The sequence below is a fragment of the Anomaloglossus baeobatrachus genome, chromosome 3, assembly GCF_048569485.1.
Source record: "Anomaloglossus baeobatrachus isolate aAnoBae1 chromosome 3, aAnoBae1.hap1, whole genome shotgun sequence".
Classification (NCBI taxonomy): Eukaryota; Metazoa; Chordata; class Amphibia; order Anura; family Aromobatidae; genus Anomaloglossus; species Anomaloglossus baeobatrachus.
Window position 1 is genome coordinate 498,237,906 of NC_134355.1, and position 26,347 is coordinate 498,264,252.

General features: G+C 44.0%; 1 pseudogene; it reads right to left on the reverse strand.

Moving 5' to 3' along the window:
• Positions 1-7,368: 7,368 nt before the first annotated feature.
• Positions 7,369-11,872, reverse strand: LOC142297287 (uncharacterized; annotated as a pseudogene).
• Between the last annotated feature and the right edge of the window lie 14,475 nt (positions 11,873-26,347).

The following is a 26,347-nucleotide window of genomic DNA, read 5'->3' on the forward strand; positions in this document are numbered from 1 at the left end:
CTGCGCCCAGCAGTTTTAATGGCGGCATTAGTTTCCAACAACAGTAAAACACAGTCTATTAAATACAGTTATGAGGCACACAGTACCCAGATGATCCTGTTCGTGAGGCCAAAGTGACACGCCAGCCACAGGGCTAGGGGGCACTTGGAACCGGGCCGGACTAGTCCAGGGATGTCAGCGGTGGTGGGGGTCTGGCTCCATGACCCTGGCCGTGTCTTTTAATAATAAAGGGGAGATGATGATGGGAGTTGTAGTTAATGTTTAGTAAAATTCGTGACACCTCCTGTGGTATTTTGCAGCTATGAGGCCGCAGCTGTGCTTCAGGTTCCCCGGGGCAGTTGGTGATGGCGCAGCTGAGGTAATCTCGTGCCCCTTACAGGTGGAGCGGTACCCCGGGGCACAGTATCAAAGTCTATTTTGGGAGCCTGGTGGACTTCAGGGTGCAGGGTCGGGATACGGATAATAACAGACCAACACAGTAGTTTCTTTACCTCCTTCCTTTTACTCTGCAACAACCGGTGAAGTCCTGGGAGACCAGTACAGATGGCGGTAGCGATCTGGTTGACCTGGAAACAGTTGGGGGGTATCTCCCTGGCCAGGTGAGTATTGAGGCCTTCTCCCTATGCTTTCTACTCTTCTACAGGACCCCGCTGAGTTACTTCGACGGAGGCCCTCTCTGCTGGGACTTCTGGTACTTCTCGTTCCCGTATGGTAGGCTGCGCGGGCCTTCACTGATGCCACTTTGCTGGAGACAACACTGGGCCCCTGATGTGCGGCTCTACCTTTGGGTTGTTTTGGGGCCAGGAGACCTGCAGTCCTCCTGCCCTTCAGATTCGGTTACCGTGACTCAAGCACCCTGGCAACCACGGACTCCGATGTCTGATTTTTAGCGTTTTCTTTTGAGGCAAGCCGCTTCAGCTTCGCTCTCCTTAGAATCTTCCTTCTGTGCCTCTCTGCAGACCTTGCTTTTCTGGGCTGAGCTATCTTAGCCCCAGACCCCAGCTCGCATGTCCTCACTACTCCAGTTCCTCACTCAAGCTCCTCTCTCCTCAGCCGTCTGCTTTCCACTCCTGACTAGACTGGACTCCTGTCAACTGTCACTTTTCTCTCTGACTGGAAAACTCACTCAGACCAGACCTGGCTGGTTCCAACTGGTTCTCCTCACTACCTCACTACTCCTCCCCCAGGTCTGAGCTCCCCCTACTGACCTGAGTAGGAACTGCATTGTTTGTAGGTAATTACTGGCCAAGGGACTCCCCCCTCTTGCTTCCAGGCTTAGTATTGACCTTTGTGGAACAACACTACTGTGGCAACCAGACTTCTGGGGCACCACATTAACATTTCACACATGACTAATTTACATCAACACAATTTTTGACACTTTTTTTCTAAAGACTGCACTCTTCAAACTGCTCAAAACCTCATTCAAAAAGTTTAGTAACCATTCAGGTGCTTCACAAGAATGCATGCAAAAGTGTCAGAAGAGAAAAAGCACCATAGAATTAGTTGTGCTATTTCTCCTGAGTACACTGATATCCAATATGGGTTGGAAAACTACTGTTTGGGCACCTGGCATGGCTTGAAGGAGATGGAGCACCATTTCTCTTTTTGAATTCTAAAATAGCTGCAATTATCAGCAGACGCCATGTTGTGTTTGGAGAGCCCCTAATGTGCTTAAACAATGGAGCTTCCCCCACAAGTGACCACGTTTTGGAAACTAGACTCCTCATGAAAAGTTTGTAGAGTTTTGTTGAGCACCCTGAACCCATAGGTGCTCCATATAATTTTATAAGGTTACGCTTGAAAATAAAAAAAAAGCAAACAATTTTTGGCACAAAATTTTTATTTCAACCAGATAGCTTTTTTCACAAGGGTAATAAGAAAAAAACTTTATTGTGCAATTTCTATTGAGTACACTGATACCTCATATGTGGTGGAAATCAATTGTTTGGGCACACAGTAGGATTTGAAAGGGAAGGAACGCCATTTGACTTTTTAAATGCTATATGAGCTTCAATCTTAAGCAGACGCCATGTCACATTTGTATGAGATTATGAGGTCACAATTATCCCTTAATCTATGTTGAGCACTTACATCAGGGTTTCCATCTACATCTCTGAAATACATGATTCAGATTAAACCCCCAAAGGATCCATTAACTAATGAGGCAACAGAGTTACTCTGTTCTCTGTTTGGTCTCTGCTCCTTGGTGTCCGCTTTATCAATTGTGAACAAAAGTGTTGATGACCACACTTTTGTTCATGTCTTAAAAGAGGTGTAAAAAGATGGACACCGCTGGACCAATGCTCATACATGAGGTCAAAGTGACTCCATCTGACTATTCATACAAAAAGGAGGAATCAGGGCACTGCCCCACACCAAAAGATTTTAGAACATCCTATATTAGACCGAAAAAAATGCACATGCTCTGCGGTGCCGTTGATGTATTAGAGCAAATGAACATCAGAGCAGTTGAGAGAAAAAAACATCAGGCACTCACCAGCTATTGCTTGTGCAGGTTTCTTATTTTATTCGTGCAGGTTACAAGTGCTCCAGCTGAAGCACCAGACAGGTGCGAAACGGCCGCCGTCGTCGTTGGACGTGCATAGCGTCTGCTCCCTCCCCTCCACCCCATGCACTTGTAACCTGCACGAATAAAATAAGGACTCCATCTGACTAATTACTCATGACTCACTAAATTTTTCATTGGGAATTTTGTCTGAATCATGATTATCAGAGATTCCTTTCCCAAGAAGCTGCAAAAACCCTAGTACATGCCCTTATTATCTCCCGCCTGGATTATTACAACCTCCTGTTCTGTGGCCTCCCTTTTAACAGTCTCGCACCCCTACAATCTATTCTAAACTATGCTGCCCGGCTAATCCGCTACTCCCCGACCTCTCCTCTTTGCCAATCCCTTCACTGGCTTCCCATTGCCCAACGACTCCAGTTCAAAACCCTAACCATGACCTACAAAGCCATCCACAACCTATCGCCTCGCTACATCTCTGACCTAGTTTCCTGGTACTTACCTGCATGTAACCTTCAATCCTTACAAAATCTCCTTCTCTGCTCCCCTCTCATCTCCTCCTCCCACCATCGCATCCAAGATTTCTCCCGTGCCTTCCCCATACTCTGGAATGCTCTACCACAACACATCAGACTCTCGCCTACCTTGACAAGCTTCAAAAGGAACCTGAAGACCCACCTCTTCTGACAAGCCTACAACCTGCCGTAACCCTTAGTCTGATACAGCGCCACACAATCAGCTCTACCCTCACCTACTGTATCCTCATCTATCCATTATAGACTTTGAGCCCTCACGGGCAGGGACCTCTATAATCCTGTACCAGTCGGTGCCTTGTATTGTTTATGATTATTGTACTTGTCCCTATTATGTATATCCCTTTCACATGTAAAGCGCCATGGAATTGATGGTGCCATAATAATAAAAATAATTTACATGTAATCCCAAGTTTAAGTGCTCAGTGTAAAGCGCCTAGTAAATATGAGCTGCACCGTAGTGCAATTTGTGGGAGGCAGTATGAAGAAATCAACAGCAGGTGAGGAATTGGCTTTATTTATTTTTTTTTTTTTTATGCCACTCACCCTGTAGTATAAGTGATAAAGTGGCTTTACTTCTCAGATCAATACAATTACAGAGATAGCTGGTTTATATTGTTTTTTTAGGTTTGGCTACTATTATGCTGTTTTAGAAAATAAAAGTGTTTTGCATCAATGACTTTTAAAAGCTATATTTTTTATTTTTCTGCCAATAGACTTACGTGTGAGCTTGTTTTTTGTGGGATGAGTTGAAGCTTTAATTGGTAACATTTTTTGCTAGATAAGATTTTTTTATCGCTTTATAATCTGCTTTTCTGAGGCAGAATCAACAAGAAACAGAAATTCAGGATTTTTTTTACCTTCACTGTGTCAAAAAAGTGATGACAGATTTATTCTTCGGGTCAGCACAAATACAGCGATATCACAGTTATATAGTTTGTTATAGTTTGATTCTTTTACACCATAAAAACATATTTATTGAAAAAAAAACAGTTTTTGCATTGCTATATTTTAAGAGCAATATATTTTTTAGATTTTGGCTTATTTTTACTTTTGCTGCTTGTTTTTTGTGGGACAAGATGACATTTTCAGCGGTTTCATTTTAATTTTATATTATTTAGCTATAACTTTTTGTTCACATTTTATTCCTCTTTGTTCAATGTATGATGAAAAGACAATTTTTTCTACATTTTTTTTAGCGTGTTCACTAAAGGGGTTAACTAGTATGACAGTTTAATATTGAGTTGTAATGGAAGCAGCAATACCAAATATGTGTACACTTTGTGCAGATATGTTAAGCAAATGAGTATTTTGGTCAAATGATAATTTTTATACATGTTGTCCTACTCCAAGCTGTATAGGCTTGAGAGCCAACTGCGCAGGGCCGGCGTCAGCACCCGGCATACCCGGAAAAAAGGCCGGGGCCCTGGAGAGCCGGGGGGGTCCACTCGGCCTCGTCAGTTCTGGTGTCCCTTGGCCGGGGCCCACTCGCCTTAGTTCTGCTGCCCCCGAGCCGAGTTCCGGGGACCGCAGTCCTCGGCAGGAATCTGCGGTGCCGTCCCTTTAAGGCACGCAGACTTCCTGGTTTGAACTTCATCTGTGGGCAGAGCTACCGACTGGCATCCTGCTCAGTCCCACAGATGAAGGAGGCGCAGTGCGAGCCAGCGACCCCCAGCACAGCACTTCTTTACGGCGCTGTGTGGGCCCCTCTCCACCGTGAACGAGCAGTATTTGCCCTCCCCGCCCCCCGATTTATGGGCCCCGGTGAGCTGTATGGGCTTCTCCCCCCCAGGTGTATGCCCTGCCCCCCCCGGTGCCGTATATGCTGCTGGCCCCCGGAGCTGTGTGTTTGGGCCCCGCAAAGCTGCGTGTGTGGGCCCCCAGAGCCGCGTGTGTAGGCCCACCAGAGCCGCGTGTGTGTGTCTGTATGTATGCAGCAGAGCTATTTGTGTTTGTATGTATGTAGCAGAGCTATGTGTGTCTGTATGTATGTAGCAGAGCTATGTGTGTATGTATGTATGTAGCAGAGCTATGTGTTTCTGTATGTATGTAGCAGAACTATGTGTGTATGTATGTATGTAGCAGAGCTATGTGTGTATGTATGTATGTAGCAGAGCTATGTGGGTATGTATGTATGTAGCAGAGCTATGTGGGTATGTATGTAGCAAAGCTATGTGTGCATGTATGTATGTATCAGAGCTATGTGTGTATGTATGTAGTAGAGCTATGTGTGTATGTATGTATGTAGGAGAGCTATGTGTGTCTGTATGCAGCAGAGCTGTGTCTGTATGTATGTAGCAGAGCTGTGTGTGTCTGTATGTATGTATGCAGCAGAGGTGTGTGTGTCTGTATGCATGTATGATGTGTATCAATGTATGTCAGTGTATATGACTATATAGATGTGTCAGTTCTATATGTATTTTTGTGAGTTTGTCTTTAAATATGTATATGTATGTGTACGTATGTGTGTGTCTGTGTGTGGATGGGGCCCACTGGGACTCTTCCGCCCAAGGCCCATAAAAACCTGGAGTTGGCCCTGCAACTGCCAATTAAGTAAATCAGGTGATGTGCATCTCTGTAATGAGGAGGGGTGTGGTGTAATGACATCAACACCCTATAAAAGGTGTGCTTAATTATTAGGCAACTTAATTTCATATGGCAAAATGGTTCAGAAGAGAGATTTGACAGGCTCTAAAAAGTCCAAAATTGTGAGATGTCTTGCAGAGGGATGCAGCAGTTTTGAAATTGCCAAACTTTTGAAGTGTGATCACTGAACAATCAAGCGTTTCATGGCAAATAGCCAACAGGGTCGCAAGAAGCGTGTTGGGCAAAAAAGCGCAAAATAACTGCCCATGAATTGAGGAAAATCAAGTGTGAAGCTGCTAAGATGCCATTTGCCACCAGTTTGACCATATTTAAGAGCTGCAACGTTACTGGATTATCAAAAAGCACAAGGAGTGCCATACTCAGGCACGTGGCCAAGATAAGGAAGGTTGAAAAACGACCACCTTTGAACAAGAAACATAAGATAAAATGTCAAGACTGGGCCAAGAAATATCTTACGACTGATTTTTCAAAGGTTTTATGGACTGATGAAATGAGAGTGATTCTTGATGGGCCAGATGGATGGGCCAGAGGCTGGATCAGTAAAGGGCAGAGAGCTCCACTCTGATTCCTACGCCAGCAAGGTGGACGTGGGTTACTAGTATGGGCTGGTGTCATGAACAGCTGGGGGAGTCACTCAGATATCCTGCAGCTGTTCGCAAATTTGTCACAACCACGACTACTTCCTAGCGCCCCTCTTGCCGGCAGGCCACTTTTAGTACTGCAGGACAATGAAGAGAATGAGGCTGCTGAGCTAATAATGCCAAATATTGGAGGTCTCACAGCAAGGGTAAATGTATATAATCACCGATTCCCGCTAATGGAATATATTTATATACTTTGGTACCCTTAATGATAGCACTCCAATAATTCTATGCAATAATAATTACGCTGCCATCACCCAGACTTTCTACAGGTAGCTGGAGACTCGTTTTAGATAGCATAAGGCCCTTCGGGTTTTTGGATTCTTATATAAAGCATGAGGAAAGAAGCTATTCAATTTTATATATTTAATCCAAAATAGAAGGCATTGTTTATAAAAAATATACAAGAATTTACAAAAGGGAACAATATAAATACAGTATAGACAGTTACATAAAACTAAAAGGTATAAACGTGAAACTTACTAAACTTGTGCCATAAATGTGACGTCTGAATTTAGGGAAGGAAGGTCTCCAAGAGAAGAAGATGGTAGAAAAACGGCCAGCATCACCACTTACTGATGCCTTCCGGTACCGACCCCCCCATCAAGGAGCTAGTCAATCTTATGCCCTTAGGTAACCCCCCTCTCTGTGACCTCATTTTACACTCTCTTGTGGGCTGTGCCGAGATTGTCACAAAGTTCTTTAATTCTAGCTTTTCACATATCTTTGCCCCTGGGCCACACAAATGAAAGATATTAGCGTCATATTTTATATCTCGATTTTACATTTACATAGATACCAAACACAACGCATATAGCATGATTTTACTGGAAAATACTCATTTGTTGCACTACCAGCGATCTTCCAGTGAAGTTAAACGGTGCACTCCACAGGGATTCTGGCAATATGCTTTTCATTTTTCTAGCATTAACGTAGCACTTAAAACTGTTTTAGAAGTTTTTCCCCCCAACAGAACAAAGGGATGTCTTTTCTATGCATCTTTTGGCTGCAGCTCTACCATCACCCAAAGTCATAAATACCTAAACTTTCAGGCCGATCAGATAATCGTCATGACGATCTGTAGCTGATGGCAAAAAGGAGGGTAAGGACCGTTTAAGGGTTAAACATGACACCTCCCCCTTTTTGAGGTTTTGAGGTAGCATGGGAGATTGATATGCTGATCGTCTCCTAAGCCTAGCTCGCTGGCATCCACCTGCCGGGACAGCCCGTCAGCGTTGCCATTTTCAACACCCTTCTTGTGTTGAATGGTAAAATCATACTGCTGTAGTGCCAAGCTCCACCGCCGTAGCTTACCATTGTCGCCGGCCACCCGGAGTAGCCAGCTGAGAGGGTTGTGGTCTGTCACTATGATGAAGTTGCGTCCATATAGGTAGGGCTGCAGTTTCCGCAGGGCCCACATTATAGCGAGGCACTCCTTCTCCACAGTGGCGTAGGCCACTTCCCGGGATAAGAGCTTGCGGCTTAGAAACACCACTGGATGCACTTCTCCCTCCCCATTTACCTGGCTGAGTACTGCACCCAGGCTAAATGCACTGGCATCTGTCTGAACTATGAACCGCCGGGTGAAGTCTGGGGCTTGTAGGATTGGGGAATTGGCGAGGGCAGCTTTCAGTGCTCTGAAGGACCGTTCACAGTCATCTGTCCAGGTGACTACTTGCGGTAGCTTCTATTTGGTGAGGTCCATCAACGGCTTACCAAGAGCACTATAGTTAGCATAGGAACAAACTTCCTATAGTACCCTGCCGTAACCAAGAAGGACATCATCTGCTTCTTTGACTTGGGGGTAGGCCAGGAGGTGATGGCATCAACCTTCCCTGGCTCTGGTTTCAGGGTCCCGCCACCCACTCGGTGTCCGTGGTACTGTACCTCTGTCATGCCGGTCTGACACCTCCCTGGCTTTATAGTCAGACCAGTCCTTTGGATCCGCCGAAGCACCTGCTCCAGGTGCCCAGGTGTTCCTCTTAAGTGGGACTAAAAATGGCAATGTCATCCAGGTAAGCGACTGCAAACCCTCCTAGTCCCTCGAACAGCTGGTCGACCAATCGTTGGAAAGTGACAGGAGCAATTCTCATGCCAAAGGGCATAACGAGGGATTCATACAGCCCAAATGGGGTGATGAAGGCAGACCTTTCTTGTACTTCCTTGGACATAGGAATCTGCCAGTACCCTGGCCTCAGGTCCATGATTGTCAGGTACCGGGCTCCGGCTAAGCAATCCAGTAGCTCATCGATGTGTGGCATTGGTTACGCATCGGGTGCTGTGATTGCATTTAGCCTCCTGTAGTCCACACAAAACCGGGTTGTCCGGTCCTTTTTTGGAACCAAAACTACAGGCGAGCCCCATGCACTTTTGGACCTCTGGATCACCCCCAGGACTAGCATTTCATCGATCTCCCTTTTTATGTCCTTTTGTACCTCTAGGGAGACACAGTATGGGGGTTGACGGACAGGGGAATGAATCCCTGTGGTCACCTTGTGGGTGGCTAGGAATGTCTTCCCAGGAACATTCGTGAAGGTCATCAGGTAAGGCCAGAATACCTCCCGCAGCTGGGACCTTTAGTCCATGGATAGCTGTGGGTTGAATGCCGCCTCCTCGATAGACCCTCCATCTCAGGCCGAGGCGAGTAAGTCCATCAAGACTTCCCTTTCGCCTTCCTCGGGAAGGCTACACACAGGAAGGGCAAAGGCTTCCCTGTCATGATGAGCTTTTATCATGTTGACATGGAAGACCTTTAGCCTTTCCTGGCATGATAGATGATAACCACGTAGTTTACGTCATTGAGGCGCTGATGCACAAGGTATGGACCCTCCCAGGCCACCTGAAGCTTGTTCTGGGTCATTGGGACTAAGACCCACACCTTCTGACCCACTTCATACACCCGCTCCCGAGCCTGTTGGTCGTACCATAGCTTCTGGCTGGCCTGGGCTTGCACCATATTCTCATGCACCAGCCGCGTCATTGACTGCATTTTGTCATGGAGCCAAATGACATACTCCACAACGGACACTTCTGGGGAGTTCAGTTCCTCTTCCCAGGATTCCCTTACCAGACGAAGTGGCCCCCGGACTCGTCTGCCATACAGGAGCTCGAAGAAGGAAAACCCCGTTGAGGTCTGTGGTACCGCTCTGTAGGCAAACAGCAGATGTGAGAGATACCTCTCAAAGTCGTATCCATGTGACTCAACCAGCATCTTAAACATCTGCTTAAGGGTACCATTAAATCGCTCACACAAACCATCGGTCTGTGGGTGATAGGCACTTGATACTAAATGCTGCACCTGCATTTTCTTACAGAGAGCCTCCATTAGACAAGACATGAACTGAGTCCCCTGGTGGGTAAGCATCTCCCTAGGAAATACTACTCGGGAGAATATGGCCAGGAGGGCATCTGCCACCTTATAGGCCCTAACTGAGGACAGAGCCATTGCCTCCGGATACCGGGTAGCATAGTCTACCACAGTAAGGATGAAACGTTTTCCAGAGCTGCTGGGGACGGCCAGAGGCCCGCCGATGTCCACAGCGACCCTCTTGAAAGGCTCCTTTATCACCGGCAAAGAGATCAGGGGAGCTTTGGGAGCAGGCCCTGACTTTCACACTTTTTGACATGTGATACAGGAGCGGCAGTAATTGGCAACATCTGTCCCCATTTTGAGCCAATAGAAGTGGTGAGACAGCCGGGCCTTTTCTTTTGCTGACCCCCAAGTGTCTGGCAAGTGGGATCTCATGGGCAATCCGCAGCAACTCACTCCTAAAACAGTGAGGCACCACCAGCTGTCTTTCCTTCAGCCACTCCTGTTGGGGGTTACAGAGAACAGTCTCCTGGTACAACCTCCCCTGGTCCCAGAATACGCTCTCCTTATCGGTCTCAGAGGAAGGCTTCACTGTGATGTCCCTTAACGTCTCTAGACTGGTATCAGTTTGCAGAGGCAGCCAAAAGTTACATTAAGGTTCTAACCTCACCGGGACCCTCTGGGACCTGCTCTGGGTCCATAACCAGTTCCGTTAACCCTCTGGGTGAAGAGGTGTCAGAAGGCAAGGTTTCATTTGGGTTCTGGGCACTCTGACTGCGGGTGACAGTACCGATGAAGGCTATCTCCCCGGAGATAACAACTCTTCCCCATCAGCCTGACCGGCTCTGGGTGCTACTTGCTCCTCATCCCGTAGTACCTTAGAGGCAGTGCCAATCCTGGGGCAGCTACCACCGGCTGTGTCACTGTCCGCTGTGACACTGGTCAGCTGCATTTGACCACTTTTCTCTTGGTTCTCACGTCTGCATCCATCTCTGTCAGCACAGACACTTACTACCTTGGGGACATCCTTAGCCACGTCCCCCTTCAGTGTGGCATGGCTGAGTTCCCCTGTACAAACCTCCACTTTATTACCATGCACAACATTTGTAATCACGTTCTGGATATCCGCATTCTGGTCACATGACTTAACAGCGCTTGCATCACATGACCTATCATCAACATTTGTATCACATGACTTATTGGATTGGAGAGGGTCATCAGGGATAAATTGTGCAACCAATCGTCCCAGATCAGTCCCCAATAAAAATTGGCTGGTAGATGTTCGCACACCTCCACTTCCCTCCATCCTCTCCCAGCACCCCAGTGAAACCCGGGCCATTGGGAAAGATTGGCGAACACCACCAACCCCAGTGACAGTCAGGAGTTTTCCCGGGATAAAGTTTTCAGGAGGCACCAGTTCGGGGCGGATCAGGGTTCAGTCGGCTCCAGTGTCCTAGAGCCCCACAGTGGGGGTTCCGCCCACGGTGATGGAGTGTAGGTTTTCGCAGGCCCTATCACTCGCCTCTCCCACTAAAAAGACAGAAGCACTAGGTCCTTGGGCCTTGGATGTGGGGTTCCTCTTCTGCCCCTCTGGGCAAGCGGAGCTGAGGTGTCCAGGCTGGTTGCAGGAAAAACACCTGCGAGTGTCAGAGGTGGGTCGGGCACTGGTGGATGACACAGGATTTATGGGAGGTCGGCTGGTAGGGGCAGGGGTGGTCATGGTTTTCCTTTTACTCCCTTTCCAGCTGGCGGTGGACAGCTTCCACACCCCCGATGCACGGTTGGCCTCATAGGTGTCGGCAATCTGTGCTGTTTTTGAGGCCTCCTTTGGCTTTCGGTCCAAAACAAACTGTTGAACCTTCACAGGACAAAGATGTAGGAGTTGGTCCTTCACCATTAGGTCCCTTAGCTCCTCAAAGGTTGTAACGGACAGTCCTTGGATCCACTGGTCAAAAGTGGTTCGGAGCCCATCCACCACATCACTGCAGCTGTCATGAGGTCCACACTGGAGGGTCCGGAATTTTTTGCGGTGCACCTCTGGAATCAGCTGATACTTCCGTATTAGGGTCTGCTTTATGGCCTCATAGTCTCCACTCTGCTCTGGAGGGAAATTGGCAAACGCATCCAGGGCCTTGCCTCTCAGCCCTGGGGTTAAGTATCATGCTCATTTTGCTGGGGGCAACTGGTACTGCAAGCAAGTCTTTTCAAATCCCCTCAGAAAGGTGTCCAAATCCCCGTCCTTTTCCATCACAGGAAAGTGCTCCGGTCGGGGATTAAAGCTGCTGGCATTTTTGGACCCACCGTTCAGGGAGGAAGATGTCTGCTGCCGGGCTTGGAGGACCTTAAATTCATGGTCTCTCTGGGCTTGGCGCTCTTGCTCAGCTCTCTCAGCCTCTTGCTCAGCTCTCTCAGCCTCTCGCTCGGCAAACTCACGTTCTGCTTGGCGTTTTTGTAGCACAAACTGTAGCCGTGCTCGAGAGTCAAATTCTCCCAGTTGCTGCAGAATCATCGGCAAGTAAGAGTCCCTTCCACTCCGGGAGCTGGGGTTGCTGCCAGACCCCTCGGAATCAGACAGTTCTGCGGTCCGTCCTGGAGCTATTCTAAGTCTGAACTGGGTGCAAAAAACCTAAAAAAAATCACTATGGGGAGATAAGGTATGCACACCAGTGACTATGTAAGGGGAATACATGAAATAGCAGAAACTGCTGTGTGAATACTGACTTGAAAAATCCAATAGCTATATGCAAGAGTGAATATGTGAAAAATGGAATCTGCATTACTGCCATGAACATATGAATCAAGAGAAATTTAGCTACTGAATTGATCAATGCAATAGAGCCCCAACACTACGCCAAAGTATTTCTATCTGTTGGGGTCCCTAACTTGTGTGTGTCCTCTCATGCAGTTAAAAAACTTACCGTGTATGGGAAGCTGAGACCCAGGCTATTTATGCGTATGATATGGATTGGCAATAGGTGTGGTTGGGGAGGGTTCACAAACGAAAAACTACTAACAATAACGAATAACGTTTGGAACACCATTCTAAGTCTGAACTGGGTGCAAAAAACCTAAAAAAACATCACTATGGGGAGATAAGGTATGCTATGGGGAGATACGGTATAATTTCTCTTGATTCATATGTTCATGGCAGTAATGCAGATTCCATTTTTCACATTTTCACTCTTACATATAGCTATTGGATTTTTCAAGTCAGTATTCACACAGCAGTTTCTGCTATTTCATGTATTCCCCTTACATAGTCACTGGTGTGCATACCTTAGCTCCCCATAGTGATGTTTTTTTTAGGTTTTTTGCACCCAGTTCAGACTTAGAATGGTGTTCCAAACGTTATTCGTTATTGTTAGTAGTTTTTCGTTTGTGAACCCTCCCCATACACACCTATTGCCAATCCATATCATACGCATAAATAGCCTGGGTCTCAGCTTCCCATACACGGTAAGTTTTTTAACTGCATGAGAGGACACACACAAGTTAGGGACCCCAACGTAGAGAAATACTTTGGCGTAGTGTTGGGGCTCTATTGCATTGATCAATTCAGTAGCTAAATTTCTCTTGATTCATATGTTCATGGCAGTAATGCAGATTCCATTTTTCACATTTTCACTCTTACATATAGCTATTGGATTTTTCAAGTCAGTATTCACACAGCAGTTTCTGCTATCTCATGTATTCCCCTTACATAGTCACTGGTGTGCATACCTTATCTCCCCATAGTGATGTTTTTTTAGGTTTTTTGCACCCAGTTCAGACTTAGAATGGTGTTCCAAACGTTATTCGTTATTGTTAGTAGTTTTTCGTTTGTGAACCCTCCCCAACCACACCTATTGCCAATCCATATCATACGCATAAATAGCCTGGGTCTCAGCTTCCCATACACGGTAAGTTTTTTAACTGCATGAGAGGACACACACAAGTTAGGGACCCCAACGTAGAGAAATACTTTGGCGTAGTGTTGGGGCTCTATTGCATTGATCAATTCAGTAGCTAAATTTCTCTTGATTCATATGTTCATGGCAGTAATGCAAATTCCATTTTTCACATTTTCACCCTTACATATAGCTATTGGATTTTTCAAGTCAGTATTCACACAGCAGTTTCTGCTATTTCATGTATTCCCCTTACATAGTCACTGGTGTGCATACCTTATCTCCCCATAGTGATGTTTTTTTAGGTTTTTTGCACCCAGTTCAGACATAGAATGGTGTTCCAAACGTTATTCGTTATTGTTAGTAGTTTTTCGTTTGTGAACCCTCCCCAACCACACCTATTGCCAATCCATAACATACGCATAAATAGCCTGGGTCTCAGCTTCCCATACACGGTAAGTTTTTTAACTGCATGAGAGGACACACACAAGTTAGGGACCCCAACGCAGAAAAATACTTTGGCGTAGTGTTGGGGCTCTATTGCATTAATCAATTCAGTAGCTAAATTCCTCTTGATTCATATGTTCATGGCAGTAATGCAGATTCCATTTTTCACATTTTCACCCTTACATATAGCTATTGGATTTTTCAAGTCAGTATTCACACAGCAGTTTCTGCTATTTCATGTATTCCCCTCACATAGTCACTGGTGTGCATACCTTATCTCCCCATAGTGATGTTTTTTTAGGTTTTTTGCACCCAGTTCAGACTTAGAATGGTGTTCCAAACGTTATTCGATATTGTTAGTAGTTTTTCGTTTGTGAACCCTCCCCAACCACACCTATTGCCAATCCATATCATACGCATAAATAGCCTGGGTCTCAGCTTCCCATACACGGTAAGTTTTTTAACTGCATGAGAGGACACACACAAGTTAGGGACCCCAACGTAGAGAAATACTTTGGCGTAGTGTTGGGGCTCTATTGCATTGATCAATTCAGTAGCTAAATTTCTCTTGATTCATATGTTCATGGCAGTAATGCAGATTCCATTTTTCACATTTTCACTCTTACATATAGCTATTGGATTTTTCAAGTCAGTATTCACACAGCAGTTTCTGCTATTTCATGTATTCCCCTTACATAGTCACTGGTGTGCATACCTTATCTCCCCATCGTCCTGGAGCTATGTCCGTGTCAAGGTCTCCTGGTGCTTCGCTGGTCCCATGCTCTTGGGCCACATAGCGCTGGTCTTTGAGATCATCCTCCACCAAGGCACAGATTAGCATCTCTTTTGTCTTGTTGGACCCATCGAGGCCTCGCTCCTCACATATTTTGATCAGCACTGCTTTCTCATGCTTCTTATAAGCAGCTGCCATTCTAGCAGTCATTGCCAAATAAAAGATAGGATAGAAAAACAAGAGAGAAGGGAGGGGGTAACTGCTACACGTACAGTATTGTTCCAGGTATATTTAAACACTGAGTTTGATCCTCAAAACTTTTGCAAGTTTTTAGCGAAAGGGATGATTGCTCAAACCAGATCACTAATGCTCTATATCCCACCGCTTGCCACAAATTTGTCATGAACAGCCGGGGGAGTCACTCATTTATCCTGCAGCTGTTCGCTTTTTTTTCACAACCACGACTACTCTCCAGCTCCCCTCTTGCCGGCAGGCCACTTTTAGTACTGCAGGACAATGAATAGAATGAGGCTGCTGAGCTAATAATGCCAAATATTGGAGGTCTCACAGCAAGGGTAAACGTATATAATCACCGATTCCCGCTAATGGAATATATGAATACCTCGGTACCCTTAATGATAGCACTCCAATAATTCTATGCAATTATAATTACGCTGTCACCACCCAGACTTTCTACAGGTAGCTGGGGACTCGTTTCAGATAGCATAAGACCCTTCGGGTTTTTGGATTCCTATATCAAGCATGAGGAAAGAAGCTATTCAATTTTATATATTTAATCCAAAATAGAAGGCAGTGTTTATAAAAATATACAAGAATTTACAAAAGGGAACAATATAAACACAGTATAGACAGTTACATAAAAAAAAAGGTATAAACGTGAAACTTACTAAACTTGTACCATAGATTTGACGTCTAAATTTAGGGAAGGAAGGTCTCCAAGAGAAGAATATGGTAGAAAAATGGCCAGCATCACCACTTACTGATGCCTTCCAGTAATGAACCTCCCATCAAGGAGCTATTCGCTCTTATGCCCTTAGGTAACCCCCCTCTCTGTGACCTCATTTTACAGTCTCTTGTGGGCTGTGCCGAGATTTTCACAAAGTTCTTTAATTCTAGCTTTTCACATATCTTTGCCCCTGGGCCACACAGGTGAAAGATATTAGCGTAGTTGAGTAAAGTATCGTTTGAAATTAACTTGTGGTCTCCTTGTGGAAATGACTCATTTTGTTCTGGACAGTTGATTTCAGCAGTAACATGTGGCCTGTACAGGCAAATGGCCCACACTACACAAGTCCACACAATGAGCAAGGACAAACTTTTTCATGTTACTTGCCAGGATGTCCGAAGTAAGTCCCTTGCCCATGACTTCCACCTTGTGGTACTCTACTTAACCATTGTGTAGGATGTGATGCACACCTAATGCAGCATATGTGTGGATCCCAACTCTTGTCCTGATCTCCTTTTCTGAATCCAAGTTGTAGGCTTTCGTAATCAATGTAGTCAAGTATCGCCTTTGTGACACAAAAGTGACTTCTCTGCAATTGTAGCAAAAACTATCTGCTTTGTTAATGCAAGAATGGGCCATATCTGAAAAACATATATAAACATGACAATATGCTTGAAAGGTGTCTTAAGTATCCAGGCTTTTGTTTCACCTTTCAAAAACTGTAATCTTCTTCTGGCGATGTCATTTTACAAGGTGTTTAACTGCATAAGTATTGCTTATAATCAATATTGAATAAATCTAAATGTTTACCAAATGTTAGTAGTTTTTTTATTATTTACATATCCTTAACAAGTCGATCAACCATTAAATTTCCATACTTACAATATTTTTCATTCTTGATGTTGAAACTTTAATGTGGAGGAGTATTTGTCATAGCAATTACATGTTTAGCTAACTTATATGCACATATTTATGGGAAAAATTAAGCAATCTTTGAGAAATATACATCTGCATGTATCTGCACAATTTTAGGGTAGTTTCTAGAGTTGAGTAGATCTGGTAAGAATTGATTTGATCAAATCGTCGAATGTTGCAAAAAAGTGTGATTTGCTGCAAAGTTGTTTACCATAAATTGAATGTGCTTTAGTATTTATTTTTTAGTGCCTCTCTAGACATAATAAAAACATCATAATAAATACCCAGTTTACCATTCACCTGGCCAGTTCCCGAAGACTGCCATCTTGTCCTCAACACCTCTCCTTTTTCCCTTCACTCATTGTGTGAATTCTCTTCCACTGTCTTTACTACAGGCTAGGGTTTTTAGGTTCACTGACCTCTCAGATATAACTAGGCATGCACAACAGGTATTCACTTGAGCGCCATATCAGAACATCATAATGTCACAACATACAGCATGCAATGATTTCAATCAAAAGAATACTGGACCAGAAGACAGTGCCTAAACTAAAGGACCAGGGAATGTGAACAATTGAAAAAGGAGAAAAGAAGACACATCAAGGAATGAATGATGGCCGAAGGGGATGGTGGAACATGTGATTTTAGAAGTTAGTATGTTTGTTTGTTTTTTTACAAGTAAAATATATCTTTGTACCGTGTTAGCCAGTAGAGATAAAAAAAATTGTTTAAAAGAACAGAGAGTCCTCAGTGGTTGATACCTTTTAATGGCTAACTGAAAAGATGGTAATAATTGCAAAAAGATGCGGTACATTCTGGTATCCTCCATTTTGATACAAAATTATTATTACCATCTTTTCAGTTAGCCATTAAAAGGTATCAACCACTGAGGACTCTCTGTTCTTTTAAACAATTTTGTTTTTTTAATCATTTAGCTTGCCTATGGTTCAGTAATGAGGTGAGAGCAGATGTTAACCATTTGCTGAATTCATGCAATGAAAATGGCAAAAAATATCTGTCTTCTGGACAATACTGAATACTAAATCTTTAGTATTTTCTAAAAATATCTAATTTTTAGAAATAAGACAGTGTGTAAACTAATGAAAGAAGCCAAATTCTATTAAGCTCTAAATGTTCATAACATGCGGATATTCCTATTTATTGTGTCCATTGTCAGTAAATATGTCGCATGATTCATCAAAGTCCATTATGTTTTAAAGTAACTAATCTGACCTTAACTTCCATTGATCGTAAAAGAATGATTGCATTAAACCTCAGCAGAATCTGATGAATCATCTCTAATTAATTTATTTTGTATAGCCAGTTTGAAAAAGGAAACAAAATATAGAAATTAAATTTGTTTATTGATTGTCGAACATGGAATAACATTAACATGAATCCATATCACTAGAATTTGTTTTAGACAATGAGCAATGTTTCATACATTTAAAAATTGAATTGATTACTTAGTAATAATGAATTGATGTTTCGAGTGGAAAAGGGAGAGATTCAGCACATACACTATCTTATTTCAATGGAGTATTTTCATTTTCTATTTAGAAATATCTGTTTGTTTTTTATTTTAGAAATGAACAGCAAAATTGCAATTATTTTGCACTTTAACACAATGCATATGTGTTAATTAACATTACACATAGTCATATAGTAAGGAATACCATGTGTATCTATGTCCACAGCTGTAATGAATATAGATCTATACAGGATATGTTATTAAATATTATTACTATTATTATTATTATTACTATTATTATCATAGCACCATTTGTTCCATGACGCTTTACATGTGAAAAGATGTATACATAATAGAGACAAGTACAATAATCAAACAATACAAGGCACAGACAGGTACGGGAGGAGAGAGAGAGGCTCACAGTCTACAAGGGATGGGTGAGGATACAGTAGATGAGGGTGTACATGGTCATATGGCACTATGAAGGACTGAGGGTTTATGCAGGCTATAGGCTTGGCGGAAGAGGTGGGTCTTCAGGTTCTTTTTGAAGCTTTTCAAGGTAGGCAAGAATCTTATACAGTCAGGGCCAGAAATATTTGGACAGTGACACAAGTTTTGTTATTTTAGCTGTTTACAAAAACATGTTCAGAAATACAATTATATATATAATATGGGCTGAAAGTGCACACTCCCAGCTGCAATATGAGAGTTTTCACATCCAAATCGGAGAAAGGGTTTAGGAATCATAGCTCTGTAATGCATAGCCTCCTCTTTTTCAGGGGACCAAAAGTATTTGGACAAGGGACTGTAAGGGCTGCAATTAACTCTGAAGGCATCTCCCTCGTTAACCTGTAATCAATGAAGTAGTTAAAAGGTGTGAGGTTGATTACAGGTGTGTGGTTTTGCATTTGGAAGCTATTGCTGTGACCAGACAACATGCGGTTTAAGAAACTCTCAATTGAGGTGAAGCAGAACATCCTGAGGCTGAAAAAAAAGAAAAAATCCATCAGAGAGATAGCAGACATGCTTGGAGTAGCAAAATCCACAGTCGGGTACATTCTGAGAAAAAAGGAATTGACTGGTGAGCTTGGGAACTCAAAAAGGCCTGGGCGTCCACGGATGACAACAGTGGTGGATGATCGCCGCATACTTTCTTTGGTGAAGAAGAACCCGTTCACAACATCAACTGAAGTCCAGAACACTCCCAGTGAAGTAGGTGTATCTGTCTCTAAGTCAACAGTAAAGAGAAGACTCCATGAAAGTAAATACAAAGGGTTCACATCTAGATGCAAACCATTCATCAATTCCAAAAATAGACAGGCCAGAGTTAAATTTGCTGAAAAACACCTCATAAAGCCAGCTCAGTTCTGGAAAAGTATTCTATGGACATATGAGACAAAGACCAACTTGTACCAGAATGATGGGAAGAAAAAAGTTTGGAGAAGAAAGGGAACGGCACATGATCCAAGGCACACCACATCCTCTGTAAAACATGGTGGAGGCAACGTGATGGCATGGACATGCATGGCTTTCAATGGCACTGGGTCACTTGTGTTTATTGATGACATAACAGCAGACAAGAGTAGCCGGATAAATTCTGAAGTGTACAGGGATATACTTTCAGCCCATATTCAGCCAAATGCCGCAAAGTTGATCGGACGGCCCTTCATAGTACAGATGGACAATGATCCCAAGCATACAGCCAAAGCTACCCAGGAGTTCATGAGTGCAAAAAAGTGGAACATTCTGCAATGGCCAAGTCAATCACCAGATCTTAACCCAATTGAGCATGCATTTCACTTGCTGAAATCCAGACTTAAGACGGAAAGACCCACAAACAAGCAAGACCTGAAGGCTGCGGCTGTAAAGACCTGGCAAAGCATTAAGAAGGAGGAAACCCAGCGTTTGGTGATGTCCATGGGTTCCAGACTTAAGGCAGTGATTGCCTCCAAAGGATTCGCAACGAAATATTGAAAATAAAAATATTTTGTTTGGGTTTGGTTTATTTGTCCAATTACTTTTGACCTCCTAAAATGTGGAGTGTTTGTAAAGAAATGTGTACAATTCCTACAATTTCTATCAGATATTTTTGTTCAAACCTTCAAATTAAACGTTACAATCTGCACTTGAATTCTGTTGTAGAGGTTTCATTTCAAATCCAATGTGGTGGCATGCAGAGCCCAACTGGCAAAAATTGTGTCACTGTCCAAATATTTCTGGACCTAACTGTATGTTGTAGCAAAAAGTTCCAGAGTATGAAGGATGTGGTTCGCCCACCCCAGGGCCTTAGGTCACTCAATGTCGGGCCGGACTAGTCCGTGGTAGTTAGCGGTGGCGGGGCCCGATTTTGTGACCCTGGTGGAGTCAGTTAATGTGGCGATATTGGGGTGATGATGGTGTTAAAGTTTATATAAGATTCGTGACGCCACCTGTGGTAATTTGTAGCTATGGAGCCGCAGCTGCTGGAAGGGACCTTGGGGGCTGATGTTATGGCAGCTAAGGCGTTTCTTGCTCTCCACAGGTAGAGCGGGTACCCCGGGGCAACCTTTGGTGCTTGGTAAAGTCTATGGTGTTTGTGGACGAAGTGCAGGGCTGACAGGGCAGTGGAAAGGAACAGACACAGACAGTAATTTCCTTTTACCTTCTCCTTCACTTGTCCAACCAGTGAAGTCCAGAGAGCCTGTTACAGGGGGTAATGGCGATCCAGTGGCCTGGAAGCAGTCGGGAATCTCACACAGGCCAGGTGAGTAATGAGGTCTGCTCCCTACGCTCTGTTTGTGTAAACGGGTTCCCACTGTTTCAGTATACTGAGACCCGTTCTGCTGCTCTCTGAGGTAATTTGTTACCTCCCCCGTATAGCGGGCTGCGTGGACTGTCAAAGGTGCCATTCTTTCTATCTGAGTTCCTAGCCCTGGCTTTGCAGCTGCACTTCCGGGTGTGGGGTGGACAGAGACCTGCAGTCCGGTACTCGAGTACTCGAGTGGCCCTGAACTCCGATATTCATATTCTTTAGCTATGACGTTGGGGTGAGCTGGCTGCGCTCCACTCCCAATGTTCTTCTCCTCTTTGCCTCTTTGTGGATGTGCTTTCCTGGGCTGAGCGTTCAGGCCCAGCTCCCAGCTCACACACCACACTACTCGAGTTCCTCTCTCTCAGAACTCTCCTCACAAACTAACTAACTCCTCCCCCAGGTCAGGGCTTAAGGAAAGCTCCCTGGAACTCCAGGTTTAGAGCTCCCTCTGCTGGCTTGGGAGAGAAACTGCGTTGAATGATGGTACTTACTGGCCAATGGATTTCCCCAGCTACCTCCAGGCTCAGCATTAACCCTTTTGAGGAGGGCAACACTGCTGTGGCAACCAGACTGCTGGGGCGCCACAGATGCATGGGAGAAATCTTGGATGCGATTGTGGGAAGAGGAGATGCAAAGAGAATAGAGAAGGATATCTTGTGAGAATTGGAGATTACAAGCAGATAGGTACCAGGAGACTAGGTCACAGATGTATGGAGGAGACAGGTTGTGGATGGCTTTGTAAGTCATGGGGAGTGTTTTGAACTGGAGTCGTTGAGCAATGGGAAGCCAGTGAAGGAATTGGCAACGAGGAGAGATTGAGGAGTACTGGGGGGACAGATGGATTAGTCGGGCAATATAGTTTAGCATGGATAGAAGGGTTTGTGAGAATATTTAAAGGGAGGTCACAGAGTAGGAGGTTACAGTAGTCCAGGCGGGAGATAATAAGTGCATGCACTACTGTTTTTGACGTTTCATCGGAAAGGAATGAACAATTCCAGGAAATATTTTTAAGTTGAGGGCATCTTATTACACTAATAATTCCAAATCATAACAAATATTGATAATAAAACATGAAGACTTTATGGCATTTTCCATCCAGGTGCACAGGTATTTATTATGAAAGAATATTGATCCATAGCTGTTTATCTTATTTAGAGATAGATTTGTGGCTTAAAGCCAATATTGCTTGTGGTTTTAATGGAAATATTAATATCAAAGTGGCAAAAAATTGTGGTTTAAATAAAAAAAGTGTTTTCCTTTGAATGTCACTGATATCGATAAAACACAACTCACTTAACATGTTCTATTTCTATTTCACTAAAGTATTGTCATTCACGGAGTAGGAGATGTCCATATATAATGCGTGACACACACGAGCAAACCAACTACAAAAAGCACCACAAAAAGGGGAAAACACAGGGGTCACGATACAATGGAGGTCTCTACTGCCAGGGAGAGAGGTGAGGGGGCACTTCCTGCACTCACCTCAAGCTGACACCTGAGCTCCCTAGCATCACTATACAGGTTCTTTAACCTCCCGGTGATCAGGATACCTGGGTCTCTGAGCTGGCCCTAAACTCACCATGTCTCACCCTATGAGTAGGCCGATGAGTACACTAGACTCACCACTAAACTAATAAACATGCAAGGAAACAAAAGACAGATGGGGGAAAAAAGGAGAAGGATACAAAACACCAAACGTTACCATAGAAGAAGGACTCTAAAGTAGAAGGAGGATGGGCACAGGTCAAAACCTGAGCAGTTCCTTCCTCCAGGCTGGCCAAATTAGAAATGATTTCAATAGCAGCAGTGTCTGCTAGGAAGGCTCCAGTATTTAACCTACATAGACATGGACTCAAAGCAGCAATAGCTGACCTGTACTGTGAGAGCTGCTGGCAACAAACCTCTAGACCCGAGGAAGGCTTTACCGCCAAAACTTGTTGTCCTCAATTTAAGCCATAATAACTTGTCAGTATGAATATGCCTGTGTTACTATTTACTTTTAAAAAATACAATAAAATTAATTTTTACTTTTTCTCCATAGATTTCTAGCTGGATCTTTTTTCTTTTTTGGATCTGTTTAAATGAGTCAAGATGAAGATGGCTGGCTCCCATCCTAAGGCTGTTGCTAGTCTCAAAACAGCAGGGAGATGACCCAGACAAGTGGTATCTTTACTTTTTGATACTTTTCATTTTAAGTCAGTTTCCCATTTTGTTCTTGAAATTCTGTCTGTGGCAACAGACTTAGGTTACGTAAACAAAACCATGTTATTGATGCAATATTTTTAACAAAAAAAAAGAAAAAACATGTACAAATCGTTGGAATTATGCCGATTGATATTAATAAGGTTATGTTTGCATTTTATAGCTAAAAACCTGTTCAATGCACATATAGAACACCTCATAGTGTTATACGTGAACCTTGAGGAAAATTAGAGAATTTTCAGTACTTTTCCTGACATTCACCACAAATCACATTTATGGGGAAAATTCAGTGAACAAGTGAACTTGAATTTCATGATTTCTTAATCTGGAGTGCTAAACATAAAATCCGTAGCCAAAAGACTAAACCCTACGTAACCTGCATTGGTTTGGTTTTCTTCTTTTGTTGATGAAAATTTGGTGATAATCAGACCTTGTACTGTAATTGCAAAAGAAGATGCACTCTTAAGCTGGGTTCACACATAGCGACAGTGACAACGACGTCACTGTTACGCCACAGTTTTCTGTGAAATAAGGATAAGGCTGCACATCAAAGTTAGATAATAGTATAATGCTATAAGCATACCGAAAAACATTGAAGCATACAATGAAAAATGCCACTTACTAACTTGAAAGTGTGAATAATGAAATGCATACCTGCCATGAATATTAGGAAAAGGAGATATTTAGCAATCGCATTGATCAATGTAACTGAGCCCCAAAACCTCATCAAGGTATATCTCTATATTGGGGTCCCTAGCTCTATGACCCTAACTGTGTGTCATCTCATTGCAATGAAAAACTGCTGTGTATGCAGAGGGGTAACCAAGGACTTTCTTATATAGGAGATGGAAAAAACATGGCCTACCGAAAGAGGCGGAGCTGTGTTCACATTCAGAGAAAAAAAACAAAAAAACTTCAGAATACTAAGGATAACTGAAGTGAGCACTAATATATATTATGAGTGCAAGCCAAAAAAATACATAGTACATAAGGATAAGGCTGAACATCAAAGTTAGATAATAGTATAATGCTATAAGCATACCGAAAAACATTGAAGCATACAATGAAAAATGCCACTTGCTAACTTGAAAGTGTGAATAATGAAATGCATACCCGCCATGAATATTAAGAAAAAGGAGATATTTAGCAATCGCATTGATCAATGTAACTGAGCCCCAAAACCTCATCAAGGTATATCTCTATATTAATGTCCCTAGCTCTATGACCCTAACTGTGTGTCATCTCATTGCAATTATAAACTGCTGTGTGTTGAGAGGGGTAACCAAGGACTTTCTTATATAGGCGATGGAAAAAAACATGGCCGAAAGGGGCGGAGTTGTGTTCACATTCAGAAAAAAAAAAACAAAACTTCAGAATACTAAGTATAACTGAAGTGAGTGCAAGAAAAGTGCAAGCCAAAAATTAGTTTTCTGTGACGCAACAGCGACCTAGTAAGTCGCTGTTATGATCGCTGCTTAGCGGTCAAACACAGCAGACGCAGCAGCGATCATAACGACATGCGCCGCTGTGGAAGCCATGCTGCACTTGGTAACTAAGGTAAATATCGGGTAACCATTACCCGATATTTAACTTGGTTACCAGCGCACACGTTTAGCGCTGGCTCCCTGCTTTCCTAGACAGAGTACACATCAGGTTAATTACCCGATGTGTACTCCGGCTCCGGCTACGTGTGCAGGGAGCCAGCGCTAAGCGGTGTGCTCTCACGCTGCCAGTGCCAGCTCCCTGCTCACGTAGCTAGAGTACACATCGGGTGATTAACCCGATGTGTACTCTGGCTAGGAGTGCAGGGAGCAGGGAGCCGGCATTGGCAGCATGAGAGTGGCAAGGCTAGTAACTAATGTAAATATCGGGTATCCAAGGAAAGGGCTTCTTGGTTACCCGATGTTTACTGTGGTTACAGCTTACCGCAGGCTGCCAGAAGCCGTCTCCTGCTCCCTGCTCGCTTCAGTTCGTCGCTCTCTCGCTGTCACAGACAGCGATGTTTGCTTCATAGCGGGAGAGCGACGAGCAAAAAATGAAACAGAACATTCAGCAACGAGCGGCGACCTCACAGCAGGGGCCAGCTTGTTGCTGGATGTCACACACAGCGACAGCGACGGGACGTCGCTGCTACGTCACAGAAAATGGTGACGTAGAAGCGACATCGTTGTTGCCATCGCTGTGTGTGACACCCCCTTTAACAAGTTTCTGGCCATCCAAGTCTAATTACTCTGAATGGGTTACAATTCTATTCAGGCTATAGTTGTGCCCATTGTTTCTCTAGATTTGAATGAATAGATTCAAATATCCCAAAATTAAGATCAAAGATAACATTCTTCCACTAAACTTGTTTGCTCCTCTTTTATTTTCATCTGCAAGTCATTTCCTTTGGGAGTCACATGGTTCCATATAGTGAGGTTATCCTAGTGGCTAGAGACAAGAGAATATGTGATCAACAGTGGAATATGCACTTGAACTAAAATACCCTGGAGTCATCCTTCCTGACTAGAGATGAGCCACCCCCCTGGAGTTCGAGTTCGGTTCGTTGAACGGTGCCCCGTTCAACGAGCCGTTCGATGAACCTCTCGAACCAAATTGAAAATAATGGGAGGCAATCACAAACCCCTAAAAAAACACATTAAAAAATGTACACATACAGTTAATAAACATTGCCATAGCACTTACCGGTGCCCGTGATGCGTCCTGCACTCTGTCTCCCGTCGCTTTTCTATCGGTAATCGCTGCATCCTCCCGGTAACCAGCAATGATGCAGGAACTATTGTGACGTCAAAATAACCATGTGACCAGTCACGTGTCTATTATCTCATTGGCTACAGACTGGTCACATGGCTTTGACGTCATGTCCTGTACTAGGTCCTTTTATTGCACTCTCCGGCACACGGTACACGTTTGTGTATCGCCGTGTACCGGCGACATGCTCTGGCACACGGTCGACTCCCCATTCTGCTCCCCGTTCCATTATTGACCAACTGACACAGCCGGTAAATAACGGATATCACCGTTGCCATAGCAACGCGCATGTTAGCGGTGACATCAATGCTAACAGCCGCAGCGTCATCGGTTATCACGTGATCGGAGCACCGTTGCTATGGCAACCCGTCTGTCAGCGATGACGGTACCACAAACAGCCAGCAGCACTGTTCACTCACGGAGTGAAAAGCCTGCACAGGGAGCAGCGTCCTTCTCCAATGCAGTGCTGCTGATGGAGCAGAGCTGCATGTGTTAAAGGAGAAGGAAGACAGAAGACCATGGATCGTGGAAGGGTAAGAGGGAGTAATAAACATGGAGT